Source organism: Eublepharis macularius, chromosome 6 (genome assembly GCF_028583425.1).
Source record: "Eublepharis macularius isolate TG4126 chromosome 6, MPM_Emac_v1.0, whole genome shotgun sequence".
NCBI classification, from domain to species: domain Eukaryota; kingdom Metazoa; phylum Chordata; class Lepidosauria; order Squamata; family Eublepharidae; genus Eublepharis; species Eublepharis macularius.
Window position 1 is genome coordinate 11262594 of NC_072795.1, and position 20114 is coordinate 11282707.

At 43.6% G+C, this 20114-nt stretch overlaps 1 protein-coding gene across 1 annotated transcript in view; it reads left to right on the plus strand.

The window, feature by feature from the left end:
* The first annotated feature begins 11227 nt into the window (after positions 1-11227).
* VWA5B2 (von Willebrand factor A domain containing 5B2) overlaps positions 11228-20114 on the plus strand; it is a 70517-nt gene continuing 61630 nt past the window's right edge. The window contains exon 1 of the mRNA XM_054982741.1: positions 11228-11283. The gene's annotated coding sequence lies outside the window, so the exon portion shown is untranslated. The remainder of the gene's footprint in view (positions 11284-20114) is intronic.

The window sequence follows — 20114 nt, forward strand, 5'->3', positions numbered from 1 at the left end:
TTTTCTTCTTCTTTGGCCTCCAAGTCTGGCTTCTTTCTCTTTTCCTTCCTTCTCTGGCGGAAGCTGCTGCTTTCCTTTTGCTGTGACTAGCGCCCCAGGGTGATGCTTTCTTTTTCTCAAACAACTGCATGTTTGTGTAGTCATTGGGGGACTACACCAAAGGACAGCAAGGAATAGCTTAGGCCACGTACAAGTGCGGTTTTGAGAACTGCAGTTCTCTTCATCGATCTGACGAAGAGAACTGTGGTTCCTGAAAGCTTATGCTACAAAAAAGTTTGTTAGTCTTAAAGGTGCTACTGGACTCTTTACTATATTGCAACTACAGACACTGCTAACTCCTCTGGATCTTTTTCAGTTACGCCGCCTCTACACATTTCACCTGCGCTTCTTCAGTGGCTGTTGGCTGTGCTTGATACAATTATACACAGCCCTCTGAAGCAGCTTAGGCGAAACGCATAGGGGCAGCACATCTGAATAAAACTCTTTCCCCTCTTCTCTTGCACCTTGCATAATACCACCACATGTGTAAAAAAAATTAGCATTTGATTGGTCACAAAACCGTCTTTGACTGGTACAATGTTTATAAATCCTAGCAAGTATAACAGGTGTTAAATACCCTGCCTCTTTACATTAGGCTTAATGTGTGTAAATGAACATCTAAAGCTTTTTATGGCATGAAGGAAAAAAGCATCCCATTAAACTGCTATCTAGGGGGCAGGACATTTTTTTCTCCAGATTGTTGGCAACCCTAGTTATGAGTTTAACATAATGTCAGAGACTTCTTTTTTTAATAGAGAGAGGCTTTTTCCCGCTCTGAACTTGTGCATTACACTTGTATTCCCTCTTTATTCGCTTCATATTGAATAAAACTCAGAGGAGGAAAGCAGGAAAAAATACATTCTGCAGTTAAATCCTGCAAAATATCTCATAGCAGTATAGCTCAATTTGTAAATTCAGTATACAGAATATTTATTTTTCCAGTTACATGCTAGTTTATTTCCTTGATGTCCTTTTTGTTCCTTTCGGGAGGCATATCTACCTGCTGACCTTAAAGTGTGTGAAATTTTATTCCCGAGTTTCACAGGTAATGCCTGTTTTCTAGCCTTCACATGCACACCAGGGTCACTTTGTTTTAAGCACAATGTCCCTAGATCTTTCATCCCAGGAAGTCACATGGACCCTATAGAACACCTTATTCCCTTTTGGATAGGTTGCGGATTAACAGGTCTCTGTCAGTTTGCACTTTTTGCTGCTTAATATCCAAATTCAAGGTTACGGTTGCTAGGGAAACCTCACAACAGCTGTGTGAGTCCATCTGCATAGGATTTACTTTTCCCTGATTAAAAGTCTATAAAGCAGATCCCTGGCCTGTCTCATTAGAGGCTATGTCCCTATTCAGCCAACATGTTCCATTCCAGCTTTGCCTTCAGAGAGATGAGGTCAGTTTCCTAGTCCAGTGTAATCCATTGGTAAGGTAAAGGTAGTGCAAGCACCAAGTCATTACTGACCCATGGGGGGACATCGCATCATGACATTTTCTTGGCAGACTTCTGTTACAGGGTGCTTTGCCATTGCCTTCTCCAGTCATCTACACTTTATCCCCAGGAAGCTGGGTACTCATTTTACCGACCTCGGCAAGATGGAAGGCTGAGTCAACCTTGAGCCGGTTACTGAACCCAACTGCCGCCAGGATCGAACTCAGGTCGTGTGAACAGAGCTTGGGCTGCAGTACTGCAGCTTACCACTCTGCGCCACGGGGCTCTTGTAATCCATTGGGAAATACAATATTGGTGGGATCTGAAGTGGGAGTGACTATCCTGTTCTTATTTCTCCATCCCTGCAGAGAGTTCAATAGGGCCTTTTATCTACTGTATTTTTTCCCTATGAATATTTTCCCATGAAGTATGATACGTCCCTTTCAGATCTTAACGCAGCTAAATGTTTCTAACCTTCCTCCTATGCATCCTCTTTCCTTGTTTTTTGTAAATTAAATTTTATTTGATTACTTAGCCAATCTTAAAAGATGTGTGCCATCAAGTCGCAACCAACTTATGGTGACCCCAGCAAGGGGCTTTTAAGGCAAGCGAGAAGCAGAGGTGGTTTGCCGTTGCCTCCCTCTGCAGAGTCTTCCCCAGTGGTTGCCCATCCACATACTGACCCTGCTTAGCTTCTGAGATTGGGCTATAACATGCTGTCTTCCCTCTCCACTTTAGAGGATACTGGGTGTGAGAGTAAAGTTGAGAAAAGGACTGTTTCCCAGCAGCTCTTGCCTCTTAACTGTTATCTAGGACAACAGCTGTTCTCAATGAGAGGAAAAGAGTCGAGAGGCTGGTAAAAATGAGGGAATGCAAGTAGAGACTGAGAGAGGATCTCAGCAGGTCTATGAGAACTGGTGAAGCGTCAGAGGAGACTGAGAGCCAAGCTACAAGTGATGCCTGCCACAGGTTGGACACTTGTCAGCTGCCCTCAAGTTTTGATGGGAAATGTAGGCGTCCTGGTTTTACATCTTGGCTCTCCATTACAGCTGCAAGACCAGGATGCCTACGTTTCCCATCAAAACTTGAGGGAAGCTGACAAGTGTCCAACCTGTGGCAGGCGTCACTTGTAGCTTGGCTCTGAGACCATGGAGCAGAACATTACCAATAGCAGGCAGAAACTGAAAGTTGCCCTAGGATTCCAACAACAACTGAATGAGCAACCAAGTCTTGGGGCAGTGTGTATAGTAGTTAGGGCCAGCGTCGGGCAGTGGTTAGAGTGCTAGAAAAGGAGCTGGAAGACCCAGATTAGAACCCCCACTCTGCCATGGAAGCTGATTGGGTGACCTTCAGCCATCACACACTCTCAGCCTAACTAACCTCCGAGGATTAGACGTCAGGTGCTTTGGGTCCCCAATGGGGAGAAAAGTGATGTATAAATGAAATAAATAGGAAGATCTTGCTGTTTACCTTGTCCAATTCTACCAAAGAACTGGCAACCACGGAAGTCATCATCATCATCATCATCATCATTTTTATTACAGTACCACGACCAATATACAAAAAATTATGAACCACGGAAGTCTGGTTAAAGACTTCAGTTACTGCATTTTTAATTCAGTTATTCTGCGCTTTCTCTTAAGTTGCTTTAAACTTCTCTTTTTATCTTCCTCATAAATCACTTCTTGACTATATGACCAGGGGGTCAATGTGTTATTTGGCCCATCCACCAAGGCTGGAGAGGTAGCTAAACCTGGAGTGCCTTCAGTAGTTGACTGGGCCAGGTGCGCTACTCATTATCATTATCAGCATTACAAATTTATATCAGTTTCATGCTAGTTCAAAAATACTGAGAATTGTCATTTGGCGAGGGTGCTGCTGAGAACAGTCTCTTTGAAATTTCATAGAACTACAGTTCCCAGAATTCCTAGGGAGAAGGAAAAACTCTTACTGTAGATATAACCTAGAAAGAAATGCTCTAAAACTCATAGTTTCTTAAAACAATTATGGTGCAGTCTCAAGCAGAGTTATTCCATTCAGTCAATTTAGAATAGAGTTGCAATGCAAGCCGTTAAAAGGGCTTCCTACTTATCACCAGCCCCAAAAAAGTTTAATTAAATAAAAAGCTTTTTCTATCAGTTCTGAAAAATAATTAGGTTTGAGTGTTCCTTTTTCAGATAGAAATGGATTTTATTTTATTCATAAAATTTCTGGATCATCATTGTCCTTAAAGTGCTCAAAACATTTATTTACTTCATCTATAACCCACTTTCCTTTCCCAGGGGGACCCAAAGTGGCTTACAGCATTCTCCTCTGCTCCATTTTATCCTCACAACAACCCTGTGAGGTAGGTTAGGCTGAGAGAGTATGACTGGCCCAAGTTCACCCAGAAAGTTTCCAGGGCATAGTGGAGATTTGAACCTGGGTTTCCCATATCCTACCCTGACACTCTAATTACTACACCACAATGGCTCTCAGGACAAAAGCTATTGGCCATTTCCAGACGGCTTACCTGCCCCCGGAACATCATGCCATGTTGCGGGGAAAACGCGAAATATCGCGTTTTCTTGCGTGAGTTTTGCGCGACATCGCGCAAAACTTGTGCGAGAAAACACGATATTTCACATTTTCCCTGCAACATGGCGCGACGTTCCGGGGGCAGGTAAGCCGTCTAGAAAGGGCCATTGTTTAGAAATAAAAACATCAGGTCTTTACTAGACAAAATTGTAGATGACCATGGCCAATTGCGGGGGGGGGGGAGCTCAAAACAACAGTAATGTTATGTTACAGCAGGGCTTTTTTTTCAGTGGGAATGCAGTGGAACGGAGTTCCAGCACATCTCAAAACTGGTCACATGTCCGGTGGCCCCGCCCCCTGATCTCCAGGCAGAGGGGAGTTTAAATTGCCCTCCGCACCACCTGCGTGGAGGGCAATCTAAACTCCCCTCTGTCTGGAGATCAGGGGGTGGGGCCACCGGCCATGTGACCATTTTCTCCTAAGGCAACCCACTGAGTTCCACCACCTCTTTTCCCAGAAAAAAAGCCCTGACTAACCCAAACTGACTGTGCTTAGCTTCCAAGATCTGGCAAGCTGTGACTAAAACAGGATGTTATTGTGGTTGTTTTTTAGGTCTTCATTGTGGTTGTTTTCAGCTGATTCTCTGTGGATCATGCTGGTTTTCAGTTGCTTATTTGGTTCTGCTTTAGCTATTCCTGTTTTTTTTACAGCTGAACCAGATGCAGCATAAGGTTGTATGTGATCTTCTGTACTTAAGTGGTCTAAGTGGATTATTGATCGCTGGCCAGATTTAAAGAATGATTTTAATGATTTTAAAAAAGAGAACATTAAAAAACTTTAAATGGTTGGAGGTGTTATATTATTCATTTCTAGTGACTTTACAGGCATTGGCCAATAGGTAGCTATGATACTTGCCTAACCGCAGTATGCGTGGCCCTCCAAAAGCAATTGGGCAGAAAGTGAGGTGGTGGGTCGGAAATACAGTTTCCAAGTGACAAAAGATTAGGAAAATAATACATCCATGCAAAGGATGTACTGCTGTTTGTACTGGGGGTGGGAGAGTAATAGATATTTGAATTTTACGTAGCTACAGACTACAGCTGTCACAGCTGTTTTTTCACCCTGCTGCACTTCAGTGGTTACCACTTCCATGGCAAAGAAATATGATGACATGCATTACCAGAGAGAAAAGGAGACAGTAGCTTGCTGCTTTGGTGGCAGACGCAGGTTGGCGGTAATGTTTAGTCCCAACCAGGGGTCATTTTGTAGAAACAGAGCTGGAGGAACTCATTGGCATAACTCATTAGCATAACTCATTAGCATATGCCACGCCCCTTGACAGCACTGAAATGTGTTATTGGCATAACTGATTTGCATATGCCACACCTCCTGACATCACCTATCCTGGCTGTTTTGGACCCAATCCTGGCCATTCAGGGCCGAAATTGGGCCCAAAATGGCAAAAAGGGGCTGAAAATGGCCGCAAAGGGGCCCAAAATGGTCAGGATCGGGCCGCTGCTGAGTGGGAGAGTGATCCACCACCTGTCAGAGGCCCGATCCAGGCCGTTTCAGCCCCAATCCAGGACGAAACGGGCCCAAAATGGCCAAGAGTCAGGTGGGCAGGGCCATATGACATGTGACCTCTTTGGGGAACTGCCGGAACTGCGTTCCTGTGAGTCCCCCCTCGAAATGAGCCTTGCTCTTATCTCTTCTGTTTGCACTTGACCCCTGCTTGCTGAATTAAGCAGCTCTCCAGGTGTGTTGCATGGCAGGGTGGCCAACTATGGGTTGGGAAATTCATGGTGTTTTTAATGGGTGGACCCTAGGGAGCATAGAGTTTGGGGAGGGCCCTCAGCAGGGTGTAATGCCATAGAGTCCATCTTCCCAGACAGCCATTTTCTCCCGGAGAACTCATCTCTGTAGTCTGGAGATTGGTTGTAAATCTGGGAGATCTCCCGGCCCCACCTTGGGTTGGTAACCTTATGAGAGTGAATGAAAGGACAGAGAGGAGAATGTGTTGGTGAAACCTAGCATTCCTTTCCAGATTTGTATTTAATGATTCAGAGAAATATTTGGGTTGGCAACCCTGAACATGAGTGAAATAGAATGCAGAAAATCCCAATGTATCCAGAGACCAATTCGTCTGCATGTTTCTGTATATAAAATGGTGTGGAAACTTATTAGAGTAGCAATACTATGCTACATGGATTTGGTAAGAGGCGAGGGAAGAAATAGCACACGTATTGTTTGTAGAGACTTGCTGCTTTCTCAAAACATTGAAGAAATAAAAATCTGTGTGATGATATATAGAGCACAACAGACAAGGAGAAAAGTTTGCTAATTCTGAGTTTGGAAACTCCAGGAGATTTCGGGAGCCCGGGGAGGGCAGAGTCCGTAGAGAGAAGGGACCGCAGGGGCAAATAATGCCACAGGGGCTGCCATTTCCTTCAGAGGGACTGATCTCTGCACTCTGGAGATCGGCTGTAATTTTGGGAGGTCCCCAGGCCTCGCCTGTAGGTTGGCAACCCCACAACTTTAGAGAAGATAAAGGGAAGTCTCGAGATTAATTGGTTTGCTGATGGGGGCTTTTCTGATGAGATTGGTGTGTGTGCTGCTGAGCCGCACAATAAAGGAACTGTGTGTTCATTGAGGGGGCTGGCAGCCAAAAGATGAACTGCTCCTTCTGCCACAGTCAGCAATTTTTTTTTCTTATTTCAGAGCCACAAGGATGAACTGTATGACCACATGGAGCAGAGGAACAGCTCAGCAGGTGCTGCACCCTTCCTATTCTTTCTAGTGTGCTCAGGGCTTTTTTTCTGGGAAAAGAGGTGGTGGAACTCAAGACCGCACAATGACGTCACTTTGGGTCAGCTGGAACAAGGGGGGAGTTTTTTAAAGTTTAAATTGCCCTCGGTGAAAATGGTCACATGGCTGGTGGCCCTGCCCCATGATCTTCAGACAGAGGAGAGTTTAGATTGCCCTCTGCACCGGTGGCAAACTCCCCTCTGTCTGGAGATCAAGGGGCGGGGCCACTGGCCATGTGACCATTTTTAAGAGGTGCCGTAAGTCCGTTCCACTGCGTTCCCGCTGAAAAAAAGCCCTGAGTGTACTGGAGCCTGCAAATAAATTTGCTTTTGGAAAGGAAGTAATCTCTTTGGTGATAAATGTACAAGTTGGGTAATGCAGGAGCCTGGTAAAAAATTGTAAGTCCCCAAAACTAACTAAAGGGACAAGATAGTTCTGATGGCAGCAGTTCTGTCTTTAAACATGGAAGTGTCCCAACATTCTGAAATGGGGCAAATCCAATGATAGTAAGGTTGCCAGGTCCAATCTGGGAAATTCCTAGAGATTTTGGAGGTGAAGCCTGGGAAGGACAGGGCTTGGGGAGGGGAGGGGCCTCAGCTGGGTTTAATGCCATAGAGTCCACCCTCCAAGGCAGCCTGGAGATCAGTTGTCATTCCAGGAGATCTCCAGCCACCACCTGAAGACTGAACACACAAGAGCTGCTCCGGGAATATAGAACCTACAACCAACGCAACCTACCCGGAGTAAACAATTTCAAAATTTTGGAAGCCGCGTGGCTTCTTGAAACGCAGACTTCTACATACTTTGGAATTCTCCAGAGACTGTTCTTTACAGTTCTTGTATAAATTCGGCTTGAACACTTGTATGCATTCTTCATGTTGGAATGAAATATGATTGTATGAAATTTGTATTTTTGTAAAGAAATTGTACTGACTTTACAGATTATGGTCTTTTCCACCAGTTGGATGTTGTTAGTAAGACATATTTATATCTGTTGATGGAATAGTAGATAATGATTGGATTTATTATTGAGCACTGTTGCACTTTATATCTATAAAATTGTCAAAAATTTGTAACAATTTTGGAATTGTTTACTCCGGGGAGGTTGCATTGGTTGTAGGTACTACCTGAAGACTGGCAACCTAGATATCAGCAAAAGGGGTACAAAGGTAAGAAGTTCAGAATCTGCACCCTGCTAGTGACTTGCTTTCCTCCATCCAATTTCCCCCACCTCTGATATCAGAAGTGACCTCTGTTAAGAGAAAAACACATGGGAAAATTAGGGTTGCCAGCTCCAGGTTGGGAAATTGGGCATAGCCTGGGGAGGGAAGGATTTGGAAGAGGAGAGAAACGTCAGTGAGGGGACTGGGATGTTTGGAGATCAGTTCCAGGCCTCAGCTGAAGTTTGGCAACCCTAGGGAAGAGAAGCTGTAACACGGGAAGTTGTGTACACAAGGAAGTGTCAGTGCCCCCCATCCACAGCCCCCATTTGTTAAACTGGGTCCATATCTCTTTCTTTTTGTACAATAGGAGCAGCCGATTTAAACACAGAGTTGTCATCACATCTAAGGGCCAAGCTACAAGTGACAAATGACACAGGTTGGACACTTGTCAGCTTCCCTCAAGTTTTGATGGGAAATGTAGGCGTCCCGGTCTTGCAGCTTGGCTCTCTGACTGCTGTCCAACGGACTTTTCAACTGTCACTTGTCCAACATTCCACCAAGCTGCCTACATTTCCCATCAAAACTTGAGGGAAGCAGACAAGTGTCCAATCTGTGTCATTCGTCATTTGTAGTCTGGCCCTAATTTGATCTAGAGAGATCAAGGTGGGTAGCCTTGTCCGTCTGTCTGCAGCAGTAGAAAAGAGCAAAAGTCCAGAAGCACCTATGAGATTAACAAAATGTGTGGTAGGGCAGGAGCTTTCATGATAAGAGCTCAGGATTTAATACGCAGTGCTCTGACATATTTATTTAATGAATGAATTCTCAATACAACCCTCCATTATTTGGAGGGTTTACTGAGCACAGGCCTGGTATGGTGAGGTCTAAAATCTGCCTTCCTTGTTGTTCTTCCAGCGCTTGGGAGAGCAGAAGGGAAAGCGGATTAAGATTATATTTCTTTCAGGATGATCATCGGGACATCAACAATTCATGGGACTGACCAGCCACACAACTATTAGTCAAATGCTGCCGTCTGTATTTCATTTAAGGTATTTCTGTAATGCTTCTCCAGAAAGAATTGTATTTGAGGTGGTTTACAGACTATTATAATAACAAAAATGCAATACCGCTAAAAATAGACAACAAAACCAATGTACTACTGGATTCTTCCCCTGCTTCCCTCGTCTTGGGGAGGGGCATTAGCTAACCACAAGTCCTTACGCTACGATCTTGTTTTATACTTCATGAATGGTCAGAATATCTACAATTAGGACAGATTGCAGCGCTCATGCACTGCAGCCCTTGCCTAGGCTGTTTTTTTTTTTTAAAGTAAGATCATCTGAGAGCCAGTTGGGTGTAGTGGTTAAGAGCAGCAGGACTCTAATCCGGAGAGGCAGGTTTGATTCCCCACTTCTCCGCTTGAAGCCCACTGGGTGACTTTGGGTCAGTCACAGCTCTCTCAAAGCTCTCTCAGCCCCACCCACCTCACAGGGTGATTGTCGTGAGGATGATGACAACACACTTTGTAAACCACTCTGAGTGGGCGTTAAGTTGTCCTGAAGGGCGGTATATAAATCTAATGTTGTTGTTGTTGCTGTTGTTTTTATTATTGTTTCATAACAGAAAGGAACAATTGCTGAATTATTTTGCTGAATTTTTTGGCGCTCACTCTGTATATTTTGCTTCATTTTTTTGAAAAAAATCAAATTTAATTTTTTTTAATTACCTGAAATAACCCAAGCAGAGGTAGGGTATAAACGTTTTCAAATGGAGGCAGGACTTTGTGAGTACTTAAGAAGCTCATTTAGGAACCGGAAGTGTCCACATAATTGCTTGGATGTGCTATGTCAAGAAAGCCTTATCATATCCAGCCTCAAAACATGTGTTTTCCGACAATTATGACATGGTTCATACATTATCTATATTGATTGATTTCTCTGTTTTTGATCGCTGGCAGCCGAATGAATGAACTGTCCCCTCTGGAGAGGACTTTGTTTACTATGATGTGAAAGCTCTGTCCATTGGTATCAGACTGTGATAGCCCCTTCACACTTACAAGTTAAAAATGTGCCTTGGTGATTAGCGCCTATAATGGCCAAGTACATTGGCTTATTTTTTAATAGTTGCAGTGTATTTCCCAAATCTTCAAAATGTTCACCATCGTAAAGTTCAATATTCATTACTGTAGGCATCTCAGTACAACTCCAATTCCAGCAGTTCTTTCTGGAAAATCCATACTTTTCAAGTGGGGTGAGTATGGGGGCACCAGAGGGGTTATAAGAACATAAGCATAGTCTTGCTAGATTATACCAAAGATCCATCTGTCTCAAGAGGTTAGCTGGATTACCCTGGCAATTTTGCAAACAGGACATGAAGGTAAAAGCTATTCCTTGTTCTTTACTGACTTAAACTAGTAGACACAAAATCAGCCCTGACTCGGTCCTAATGGACAGTTTGTGTGTATGCCAAATGTGTTGTGGTATAGTCACTCAGTATAAAATCGGAGGTTTTTTGTTTGGGCAGGAAACTTGTCTTCCAGGCACTCTCAGCTTTGGCTTCTTCTAGCAGAGTTTCTAGCTCTTGAGATGTGAACAAATTTCTGAAAGTTGGAAGCTTTGAAACAAATTTGCTTTCCTTCTGGCCCCTGCAGTGGACCCTTTGCTTCTTCTTTGCTCTGTGCTCCCCTGTCCTTTTCAAAATATTCCTGATTCTGTGAAAACCATATGCTTGCTATAAAAATTAAGTATGTTGTGTTTTTAAAGTTGTATAACAATCCTGCATTCTGCTGCCCATTCTGGAGTCTTTTGGTCCGGTATACAGTTGTTGAAGTTTACATTATTTGTACGGGCTTCGCCCAGTGTTTTGTCCCCAGTAGATCCTTTTTGAGATTTTTGCCCTCTTCCTTAGCTACATCTGACTGACAAGCAGGCTTGAGAAGAAGCAAGACAGTACTTGCTGAGACCTCGCAGCTCTCTTTTTCCCGGCGGCCAGACTTGTACGGATGGCTGGCCCTTTAATTAGGCTGGGCTTGGAACTGCTCAGTTCCCTTACTTCTGGCTCTGAGGAAGCAAAGAGAGAGAGCTGTTACCGCACTGAGGAAGCCTGTACTAGAGAGAGAGTCTGCAGCAGAGAGAGAGAGATTATGTGTGTAAGCAAGCCACTGAAGGAGGGAGGTATCTGCCAATTCTCTTCTTGAAAACAGAAGAGCAGAGGCTAGGATCTCAGCCTGGATGGCAGGCGCCCGTACAGAAATGTGCTGATTTCATCCCCATTAATGCATCTTAAACCAGGCAGATTAACATTGCAGACGGCGTGTCATTCTCCAGGTAAGCCCTTAACATTCACGTATGTTGAGTAACTTTGCAGGGTAGCAAAAAGAGTGGGAGGAGCTCAGTAGCATTGGGAGACAGCAGCTATTTGGGACCCTTGTTCTTTTGGGGAGCCTCTCGTGAGCAGGATGTGCCTGGTCCATAAGAACAGAGTAACTTTAGCTTGCTTCTGTTTTCTCTCTTTTTTTTCCTTTTAAAAAATGGCTTCGCAAAGAGGATCTCTTCTATTTGTCCTAATGACCAAGAAACCCATATTGCAGGCGTGACCCACATCTTACGAGCCGGGAAGGCAGCAAATGGAACATGGCACACCAGCCTTTCAGCTGTGTAGACAGGAGCTGCTGCTGCATTATAGACAGACCTGCACTTTATGTATTGAATATGTACCATATTAATAATTTACCATCACTCATCATAGTAAATGTCCTCAGACCTCTGTTAAATCTTTAACTGGAAGCACATAGGACTCTTTTTAGAGATCCTTCTGCTCCACAGCTGGGTTTTTTTTAAAAAAAAAAATGAGAAATGGGAGAAAAGCACTGGAAATCTTTTTGATACAAGCGACTGGGTTTGAGGTTAGTTGGACGGATTCTCCCTAATTTCCTGGAAACTGACACATTAGGCTGAATGTATATACTGCAGGTATGATCAGATGTTTAGTAGTTTTATAGTGCAATCCTAAACAGAGTTACTCCAGTCTAAGCCCCTTGATTTCAATGGACTTAGACTGGAGTAATTCTTCTTAGGGTTGCGCTGTTAGTAAAAGCAATCAAATTGTACCCAAGAAGACGGGTGAAATCAAGTTCTCTTTTGTGCCAAACTCCTAGGTCTGTGCAACCAATCCAGAACAACTTTGGCAGGCATTTCCTTTGATTCGGGGCTTTTTTAGATATTTTCCATTCCTATTTTCTGCTCGGACTTACTGGCAGTGCTGCGAACAGATGGTGGATCCCGGCAGGAGGCTCCATCTTAATGCCTGACATGTCTGTTCTAACTATTTCTGTCAGTAGGTCCAAAAGTCTGTTTATCTATTTTAGACCTCCCTTCAGACAGGAGAGAAAGGGTTCTGTGAATAGATATATAATAACTTGAGGGGGATTGTCGGTAGCCTCAAGTTGCAGAAAGGAGGAGAATTGGGGGGGGGGGGATATGTACAGGTGACCTTACAATGCAATCCTAAACAGAGTTACTCCAGTCTAAGCCCATGGAAATCAATGGGCTTAGACTGGAGTAACTCTGCTTAGGATTTCACTGTTAGTGTATGTAGTAAGGGCAGTCTCAGGGCAGCCAGTGAAGTATCTCGGATAATCCCGCTTTAGCCTAATGTCCTTATCTCACAGTCGTGAAAAGGAAAATCTCATCAGTTTGTGTTGGCGGCGCCTTGTTCCTGACGCTTCTCCATCTTCCAGTTGCCTAGAAGGTGAGCTAGACTGATTGTGCATCTTTGTTCACTTGTTGCTGCGCTCCATGATCTCTGTGGGGTTGTTCACACTCTGTATACTAATGTGTCTACCTGATTTCGTAGCACTTTCTAGGTGATGGTTTATAAATTTACCTCTTGTGTGGAGCTCAGAAAACGGTGAGAAATTGTTTGGCATGGTTCTGACTCTCCAGTTAAGCCAGAATGGACCTACGTAGCAGGATTACATGGATTTGATTTTTATTTTAATTCAGTGGGGACCCCAAGTAGCTTATATCATTCTGCTTTTATCTTCTCTGCGACCCTGTGAGGTAGGTTAGGTTGAGTGTGTATGAGTAGCCCAAGGTCACACATGAAACTGCCTATACTGAATCACATCTATCAGGGCTAGTATTGTCTACTAAGTTTGGCGGCGATTCTCCAAATTACCAGGCGGAGTTCTTCCGCATCACCTACTACCTGATCCTTTTAATTGGAGATTCAGGGGACTGCCACTGAGCCACAGACCCTCATTCAGCAAACTTCCATTGCAGAGCAGGGGTTCAAACCTAGCTCTCGCAGAACCCAGTCCAGCAGTGTAATGCAGATCTCTTCCACTTTTGAGAAAGGATGCAGTAGTATTGATTATTTATCCATGAAACTTTTGTTTCAGGTGGGTAGCCAAGTTGGTCTGTAGTAGAAGAGCCAGATTCTAGTCCAGTTGCACCTTAGAGACCAACTAGATTTCCAGAAGATGAGCTTTCAAGAGTCAAAGCTCCCTTCGTCAGATATAAGAATTGGGAAAGACTCCTAGCTTTTTCCACTCTTTGTATCTGAGGAAGGGAGCTTTGACTCTTGAAAGCTTATCTCCTGGAAATTTAGTTGCTTATCCATGTAAGTTATCCGCAAATATATAAACAAATAGTAGTCACAAATGAGATTAAAAACCACAGCCTTCTTCCAGGATGTGTGTGTGTTATATGCCATCAAGTCACTTCCCACTTATGGTGACCGTATAAATTAATGACTTCCAAAAAACCCTATCATTAACAGCCTTGCTCAGATCTTGCAAACTGAAGGCCATGGCTCCCAATATTGAGTCAAGCCATCTCATGTTGGGTCTTCCTCTTTTCCTACAGCCTTCAACTTTTCCTAGCATTATTGTCTTTTCCAGAGAGTCCTGTCTCACCTTGATGTGACCAAAGTACGATAGCCTCAGTTTCATCAGGTTAGCTTCTAGAGTGAACTCAGGCTTGATTTGATCTAGGACCCACTTATCTGTCTTTTGGGCCATCCATTGTCTCTGTAAAACTCTCCTCCAAAACCACCTTTCAAATGAATCAACTTTCTTCATTGTCCAACTTTCACATCCATATATAGTAATAGAGACTATTTTAGTATGTATTATCTTGATCAGAGCTCCATATTCTAAAGTCCAAGTAATGCCACAGGTAAATCCAGGGCTTTTTTTCAGCGGGAACGCGGTGGAACGGAGTTCCGGAACCTCTTGAAAATGGTCACATGACTGGTGGCCCCAGCCCCTGATCTCCAGACAGAGGGGAGCTTAGATGGCCCTCTGCGCTGCTGGAGCGGCACGGAGGGCAATCTAAACTCCCCTCTGTCTGGAGATCAGGGGGCGGGCCACCAGTCATGTGACCATTTTCTCCAAGGGCAACCCACTGAGTTCCACCACCTCTTTTCCCAGAAAAAAAGCCCTGGGTAAATCTAAGCAGTTATGAAGTTTCCACAACCATATTGCTACTGAAAAGAGGGGCCTGCCTTGGGAACTACTAGATTGTCTCTCAGAGTGAACATTTCCCTGGAAGGTTTCAAAGATTGGGGAGGTTTATCGGTTGTTAAGTAACAAATTTGCTGTTGACGCAACATTGGCCAGGGGTTGCACTGACACTCATCTTTCTTCCCCTCCCTGCCAGAGAACCAAATCAAATCAAATTTATTATACGGTCAAAGACCAGCATAAAAGAAATACTACAAAATTACAGAGTTAACATTATTAATAAAAATAGCACAACATTAAAATAGTTAATTAAAACAGTAATATAAAAGGGTGGTATTTATATCAACTCCAATAATGAGAGCATTTGGCAGATTTTATAGGCTATTGCACAAACTTTTGCAACTGAGGCTGTAGTGGTTGGAGTTCCATCTTCTAGAAGTAGCCTAGCATATTCCAAGCTCGTTCTTCCAGGTATGCTATTGGTCAAAGGAGTAATGAGCTTGATGTGAGCATCCTGATAGAAGGGACAACGTAGAAGAACGTGGTCTACAGTCTCAATTCCTCCTTCATTGCAGGGGCAAAGCCTTTTCTCATAGGGAACCATAATAGCACCTCCAACCCACTTTTTGGGAGGGGGTTTGATAACTGAGGGCTTCTCTTGAAACAATGGGCCAAATCCACACGCACTCACCATCCGCTTTTCTTGCGCAGTCATGGCAGTTGGGTTCATTTCGCTACCATGCTGTGCATCATCACATTCACCCTCCCAGTGCATCTTCGTGGCGCAGTCAGTTCTCCACACACCACTGAGTAAAGCGTTATGGTGGGCGGTTCCCTCCTCCGTCATTAGGGTTGACGGCGCACATCACTTCCCCTTTTAAAAAAAAAAAAGTTAATTTTGCGCTATACCGATATTCCAACTTTTGAGAAATGGCAAGGTCACCTCCCCCTCAACTTTGATTGGCCCATTTTTTGCTCGTCACAGACCACTTTCTAACAATTGGCTGGTTGTTATGGCAGGCAAATTTGAAAATAATTTGTCACATTAAAACATTCTCCGGAAACCCTGTTGCTCACAAAGTGGGTTTTCCAGTACACTGACCTTTATTTATTGTACAAATGCGCTATGAAAGCCCTTTAAAAAAAAAAAAAGGGCTGGGCAAAAACAGATTTCCGCCATTATCATGTGGTACGGAAAGGAGGCGCAATTGTGGTGCGGTGATGGCGGGGAACACGCAGAATGGGAAAGTGTGCAAGTATCTGCTTGAACAGCACCGTAGTTGCAAAAAAGGCACGGAAACAAAAAGGAAGTGTGGTTTCGGCCAATATGTAGTAGCTCTACCCTTCCAATTTTGTACCAGGAAAAAAAAATGGGATGAATTCTATAAATTACACACCTCTTTCTTTTTAGGATTGATTCCACTTGGTGGCTGGGGAACAGGGGCAGACTGGGAAGTTAAAATGTCCCTCGGAGCAAGCCAAGTGAAGCAGCCACACACAGCAGGCACCCCTCAGCTCAGACCCAACTAGCAGCACCAGTAATGGGCCTCAGCTCAGCAGCTGCCCATGGGTGATGACAACTGAGAGCCAAGCTACAAGTGATGCCTGACACAGGTTGGACACTTGTCAGCTTCCTTCAAGTTTTGATGGGAAATGTAGGCGGCCTGGTTTTACAGCTTGGCTCTCCATTACAGCTGCAAGACCAGGGCCGATTCCAGATGACTAACCTTAAGGCGTTTCATGCCGCCCTATTCCGGATTGCGACGGGGAAAATGCGAAATATCACGTTTCCTCGTGCAAGTTTTGCGTGACGACGCGTAAAACTCGCGCGAGGAAACGCGATATTTCGCATTTTCCCCGTCGCGATCCGGAAGAGGGCGGCATGAAACGCCTTAAGGTTAGTCACCTGGAATCGGCCCAGGATGCCTACATTTCCCATCAAAACTTGAGGGAAGCTGATAAGTGTCCAACCTGTGTCAGGCGTCACTTGTAGCTTGGCTCTGAGCCAACACCAGTCACTGCTGCTGCAAGGTCTGAACTGAGTAGCCCCTGTTGCATAAGAAGAACTACAGGGGCTTGACTCTGCTTGGTTCTGGCCATCAGAAGCCCTCCCAGAAAGCAGCCCAGCAGGAACTATCCTGGTTCATTAAATGACCAATTTGTCACTACTATGAGCGAGTTCATGCAGAGCACTAAAATCTGAGTATGTAGCCTTGCTCTAGGATACGAGATTTCGCCAGGCACGGTTGCCTATGCACACCTCTACAGTCATTGAGACAAGGAAAATGGTTGTTTTAAAACAGAAAGATAAATCCTTGACTGACTCTGAATTCCACACTTGCTCAGGGCAATTGTGGTTAAGCAGAACACATGAAAACACACCACCACTGAGCCACAATCTCTGCCAGAACCCTGGCAAAGGGCATTTATCCACTAACTTATTTGTTGTGGATTAGTACCTGTTTCAATCACCTTTAATGCTTTTATGTCCATTCCTGACCTCTCTATCAACAACAGATGGGAGCTTCTGGAATATTGCACTAGCAAATTTCCTCCTGTTAACTTGCAAAAAAGGCTGATGGCAATTGAACAAATCTGAAAACAGGTTTATCTTAACATTAGAACTGCCTTTTTAGATAAGGCAACACTCTGTCTAGTTCAGCATTCTGCTTCCAGCATCAGCCAGCTAGATGCCTCTGGGCCCTCATCAGCAGGTCATGATAAAAGTTTATTAAATTTTGTGGGGGATGGAGAACGTGGACAAAGAGAACGTTCGCCTATAATACTAGAACATCCAACAAAGTTAATAGGACAGTATTCTCAAGACAAACAAGGATAGACTCAAAGGGTAAAGAATTGTTGGCATATTCTCCCATAGGTCATTCATTCATTCATTCATTAATAGTCCCCCTTTCTCACTGAGACTCAAGGGGGATTACACAGTGTTAGTCAATTCATGCAATGGCTCATGCAGTAGGGTTTGGATTGCATAAATTTGAAAATACAGAGCTAAAACAATGCTGAAACAAAGCCTAAGCACGTAAACATGACACATTAAAAAGTGCATAAATTACCTAGTAGAAGCATACTTACAGCAACAGACCATGCGCAGTAGTATAGTCTACAGTTCCTATCCCTTTACCAAAGCATCTTCCGATGTCCCCCAATTTAATTGGATTCAAAAGGAGGTAATAACATGGGGAGGCTCGAGTCTCTGAACCCTGCTTATAGGCCTCCTACAACATCTGCCTAGGACTATAACTCCACTACTTCATACTGTGTGTTGCTGCAAGTACGCTCCTACTGGATAGTTTCTGCTTCTTTAATATGTCTTATTCAAATTACTTATTTTTTGTTTTCAGCAATGTTTCGTTTCTGTGTTCCTGTATTCGAATTTATGCTTCTTTTCAAATGTATGCAATGTATACCCTGTTGTATTGTTTATTGAACGTCCCAGCTGGTGATCATATTTGACTTACACTGTGTAATCCATCTTGAGTCACAGTGAAAAAGGCAGACTAAAAAATAAATAAATACTAGATGGATCATTCGTCTGAGCTAGAATGGTTGGTTTTATGTTCTTGACTGCCTTTGTCCCCATTATACTGTCTCTGAAAACAGAAATTACATCTCTCTCTCCCTTTTAATAACTGTTTATGGATATATTATCTATGAACTTGTCTAGTTCTTTTAAAAAACATCTAAACTATAGTGAACTCCATGTTTTGCAGAAAGGTGCTTTATCACCATCAAACTTGAGTGGCTTTTGACTTCTGATATTATTACATCTCAACATGGATCACCTCTGTTATGTCCCCCTTTATTCTTCCCACCCTCAAGCTAGAAATCCCTGAACTTCTTTAGCCTTGCTTCATTGGGAAGGTGCTCAAGCCCTAGGGGTGCCAACTCTGGGTTAAGAAATTCCTGGAGATTTTAGGGATGAGCTTGGGGGAGACAGGGTATAGGGAGAGGAGAGACCACAGCAGGGTATAATGCCATAGAGCCCACCCTCCAAAGCAGCCATTTCCTCCAGGGGAATTGATCTCTGCGGCCTGGAGATCAGTTGTAAATCCAGGAGATCTCCAGTCCCCATCTGGCAACCATATCTAACCCTAATTATCTTACCTTTTCCATCTATATTATATTTTTGTAAAAGTATGCCCGTTCTCCTACTTCAACTGGAAATGTTTGAGATTTCTATATTGTTTTTCTTTCGTCATCAATTGTTCCTTTCCCAGCCTCACTAGATTGCAGGACAAAAAATAAAACTGAAAATACATTTTAAAAAAGAACAGTAACAAGAAATGCTGTTTCAGTTGCTCTCCAGAACTGTATATTTGAACAAGAAAGTTGGGTTGGTGATGATATCCTTTGGAAGATAACAGGGACTGGAAGGTATGTCCTTCATAGGGTTGCCAGCTCCATGTTGGGAAATTCCTGGAGATCTGGGGGGTGAAACCTGGAGAAACCTGGAGGAAGTGGGGTTTGGGGAGGGAAAGGGCCTTGGCATGGCATAATTCCATAGAGTCCACCCCCCAAAGTAGCCGTTTTCTCCTGGTGAACTGATCTCTGTGGCCTGGAGACCAGTTGTGATTCCGGGAGATCTCCAGCCGCTACCTGGAGGCTGGCAGCCCTAGTCCTTCATCTCACTTGCTTCATAATAAATGAAGTTCATGTGAACTGCAAAATGCCATTCTAATACAAAAACATTGGAAAGAACAGATGGCCAGATACATTTCCAGAGAGACCTAAAGGGTGGGGGTCTGAATTACGGAGCCTTTGCTCCAGACATGCAGGTTACCTGTTTCTAAATTTCCTGAGAAAGAAATTCTTGCCCTTTCATTTCCCCTTCTGGGTTTATAAATCCCTTCATAGAGATCCTATGAAGGGATTTATTTTTAATGTACTCTACTTTTAGTAACACACTCCAAGGGGCTTGCATTTTTTAAATATACAAAGGATTTTTAAATATACAAAGAATAAACACAATTAAATTTAAAATGCCAGGAAGCCATAATGTGCCAAAATGTAGTGAAAGCAAAAATCAGCAGCATCTCTTATCTGCTACCAACACTAATTCATACCCAAATCCTATTGAAAGAGGCTAACTTTTAAGAGGGGTTCCAAATTTCCCTGGAGAGGAAGTTCCACCATCTTGGTATTTGACTGCCTGGCAGTTCTCTGGTGGTGGTGGAACATGAGGTAGGACTTCTCCCTGCAATTCCTTGATCCCAGACAATTTAGAGTGTCAGTCTATGGAATTCAAGTTACTCTGATTTCATCTCCCACCCCTTGCTGCAAGAACTCCAAGGTCTCTTGAGTCAAAAGGGTCTTTATTGAAAGATTATATTCAAAGTACAGGTGTCCATAATAAATCCAAAGGCAAGAAGGCTTCTGGCCAAACACAAAGCTTTGTTGAGAATGACGTGTTAGTTTCATGTTGTAATATATCAAACCCTCCTTTCTAAATCCCCCCCATAGTCTAGAGAAAGCAGAGGCTTGGGAATGCGAAAGTAAGACTCCTCCAAGGTCTGTAGCTAGCTGCGTTAGATAAGGCCGTCCTGGGAACACAAATGTTTCGGTAGCTCTCTGTGAACCTGCAGACAAATAACACTAGAAAAAACAGCAGTTAAAGATACTCAGAAGCAATATGGCAGTACTGTGGATAGCAGGCCTGACATAGAGTTTTAA